The 3,624-nt window shown below is 37.9% G+C and overlaps 1 non-coding gene across 1 annotated transcript; it reads left to right on the top strand.

The window, feature by feature from the left end:
- Positions 1–3,257: 3,257 nt before the first annotated feature.
- Positions 3,258–3,339, top strand: trnal-uag (transfer RNA leucine (anticodon UAG)). Its single transcript has one exon. It is a non-coding gene; the product is annotated as a tRNA-Leu (tRNA).
- The last annotated feature ends 285 nt before the right edge of the window (positions 3,340–3,624 follow it).

Genomic DNA, 3,624 nt, shown 5'->3' with positions numbered 1-3,624 from the left:
CAGGAAGAAGAGTAAAAGAACTTTTCTGGAGCACACATCACTAGCTGAAATCTACATTTCAAAACCAAAGTGCTACATTATTGGAAAGACTACCAGCTGTAAAGTTTTGAATTGATCTGTTTTTTATCCAAATTCCTTCAGTAATTAGTGTTTATAACATTTTTGTTGAAAGATCTTTCGTAAAAATGCATTCATATACATGGGAATGTATTGCCCTCTTTGATTTTTAGCATGAAGGTCTATTTGTTCCATTCATTTTTTTTCTCAAAAATATCTACATACACTATATGGAATGCTTGTGGGCACTCCCGATATGAACTAAAGTAAATATTTAGGTCTAAGATTTGACCTATTGTGTCTTTTGCTGGAAAGATAATATGAGAATATCTTGGGGATTGGTCATGTACATTAGGCATGGCAAGGCAATGGCAATTTTATTTGTAGAGCACAATTCATACACAAGGCAATTCAAAGTGCCTTGTTGAGCAATTTATTGCAAAAGCTTTTCACTGTATTATTTAGTACAGTGCCTAATACATTCTTACATTAAGTGTAGGAATGTATTAGGCCAAGAAAATAATGCATTTTACACAATATTGCTCATGAAAATCAGGAATTAATTTGGATAAAGTCCTGTTGTTTTCCAAAAAAATTTCTCCTACATCATGGATGATTTTTTTAAGACGGATAACAAGGAAATTGCATAAAATCATAAATTAAATGGAAGATGAAAGGCTTTTATGATGCTGTATTGTACTTTCACTGTATACTCTACTACCTCGCTCAGCTCCTATATCAATGTCAGATGGTCCTGCTGACTGACTTTATATAAAACCTCACATAGGTGCCAGTGAAAGCAAACATTGTTATTCTGTGTTATCATTAACATTGTTATTAAAACAGAGGATGTCCCCATAAATGTATTAGTCAGTACAAAATTGCTTAAAACAACGACTTTACTGTGCTAAATAATACAGTGAAAAGCTTTTGCAACAAATTGCTCGGTGGCTCGGTGTTTTCTTTGAGGACATAAGACTTATAAATCTGCAACAAATTATAGCTTCAATGTGTTCTTTTTTAAATTTTTTAAATAATTTTTGTAATCATAAAAAGACCTGCAATACAACCCTAGAGTACTGCACGATTAAGGCCACTGTACATTAGAAAACATTATGGAGCTAAAAGTGTAATAGGGGTAAAGAGGAGATGCAATATTCTGAGGAAAACCTCAGGACAACTCCTATTATCTGTCAGGAACCATCCATCCATCCATTTTCTATGTCTGCGTAATCCAGTTCTGAGCCTATCCCAGCTGTCACCTGATGAGAAGCAGGGTGCACCCTGAACAGGTCACCAGTCCATCACAGCGCCACAGGAGACAAACAACCATGCACGTCCACTCATCAATCAACCGATTGATGCGAACATGCATGTTTTTGGACAGTGGAAGGAAGCTGTAGTACTCTGACAGAAACAATGCATACATGGGGAGAACATGACAACTCCACACAGAAAGGGCCCAGTCAGGGTTCAACCCAGAAACCCTCTTGCTTTGAGGCGACAGTGCTAACCACCACACCACCTTCCTAATGTTTTTTTTTTTTTTTTTTTCGCATAAAGGTTTACACCTGTCCCTGGCTTTATTTTATTTTCTTTTAACTTCAATGACCCAGTGATGATGATGCCATACCAAAGTATATTTTTATGTACCATAAGCTTCTGTAACAATAAAGCTCTCTGGAGCCACGATTAAATAAAAGAACCCTCGAGCTCCAGCCATACCATAAAAGACAGTAAGATCTTCATATCACACACTGTGTTACAGCTTGACTTGACTGATTAATTGCATTGCTGATCTCCTTGGTCTCCTTGATATTAGAAGAAAGTAATAAATGCTTATGCCTGTCGGTCTTTGGAGAGCTGTACAAGGCGAGACAGGAAAATTGCTTGCCATAAGGATGCAGAGGCTCCCTCCCTCTGTTTACAGTGGTGAGTATACCAGTGACCCTTACAAGGTTTTAGTATTGATTATTGAATTTTTAAGCACAGTTTCAGCATGATAAATGACTGCTGATCCCAAATGAGATGATCACAATTACAACCCACAGTTATTTCCCAGGAAAATAGAAGATCACTGCAGAGATGGCATCTACAGTATACATACAGTACAAATACAATACTCGAATGTACACCACACGATTGTAGGTCACAGGACTCAGTTTGTAAGGACTATTTAGCTCCCTAAAATGGAGTATGCATACTCCTGGCATGAAGAGCAATTTATAATGCAAATGTACTGTGACTGGTCCAGATGACCAAAGTGCAGAGTGATTGATCGATCACATTAATACATTGTTTTATCCTTTTGAAAATGAACCAAAACACAGAAGAACAACCCAACTGGGTTTTATTCAGCCTATATACAACAGAGAAATTTCAAACATTATTTGTTTTCCCCAAAAAATTAATCATGTAATGTAATTGGACCAGTGATGGTGTTGTCTTCAAAGCACTTCATAATAAAGTTCTCCTCATGTCTGGGTACTCAGTCACTCCAAACATAAATGTATTGAACAGTCATTCTTAGTCCCAAATACTCGTATCATCATGTCTGCTTACTTGCTGACTTGCACCACATTGTTGATTTCAGTATGAGATGTAATAAATTTTGACAATGAATACTGCAGTCTCTACATGCAGTCCATTCACAGAAGGGTAGATACCTGCTAACCTTAGTGGAAAATAGTTATGAACTCCAAAAAAATCAATAATCATTTGAGAGCCCCATTCTGTACAGAAGGGGCTCCACAGACATGGACTTATAGCTTGTGTCAAGAGCATAGTTGTAGACCATAAAAGTAAAAGGCCATAATGTTTTTTTTGTTTTGTTTTGGGGTTTTTTAAGTAAAAAAATGGAACGCTCCGTATGGACTTCATTATTGAAGGGTCAACTGCAAGGGAGTAACAGACTATTGATGTACAGAATTAGAAAATGTTTGGCTATTACACTCCGATGGGATTTCATACTGAGTGAGACAGGGCCCCTGGAGTCTAGACACTAGTGGTGGGAGAGCTGAGATAAGGAGGCAAGGACTGCCAGTGAGGTCCACTGGGTAGGTAGAGGTGAGGATGGAGAGAAGATGGTTTGTGCAAACATTGATCTGGAGGGAGAATGATAGAGTAGGAAAGACATTTAAAGAACAAGGGGATTGCCGAGTGAGTCAAGAAATAGTATGCAGGAAGACCACTAACTAACTGGTAGTGTGGCCGAGTGGTCTAAGGCGCTGGATTTAGGCTCCAGTCTCTGTGGAGGCGTGGGTTCAAATCCCACCACTGCCATTGTGTCTATTATCTTCGGTAAGTGTGTGACCCTGTATGTGTGTGTACAACAGGTGCCTATCTGGATAGGTTACATGCAAAGGAAGAATTTTGCGTTTTTCAGTGTACATGACAATAAAATCTGATCTTAATCTTAAAGTTAATCTGACGATGTGGAAGAGGGGAAGGAACAAAAGCAAAGTAAAAAATTCTGAAACCCAGGTGAGACTGAACTTTCGCCAAAACTATGTTTTCAAATGCGATAGGATCCAACAATTATTGAAACATGTGAAGCAATAAAAATAA

Source organism: Odontesthes bonariensis, chromosome 22 (assembly GCF_027942865.1).
Source record: "Odontesthes bonariensis isolate fOdoBon6 chromosome 22, fOdoBon6.hap1, whole genome shotgun sequence".
NCBI classification, from domain to species: Eukaryota; Metazoa; Chordata; class Actinopteri; order Atheriniformes; family Atherinopsidae; genus Odontesthes; species Odontesthes bonariensis.
The sequence above is the reverse complement of the archived record's forward strand: the minus strand, read 5'-3'. Positions and strand labels throughout refer to the sequence as shown.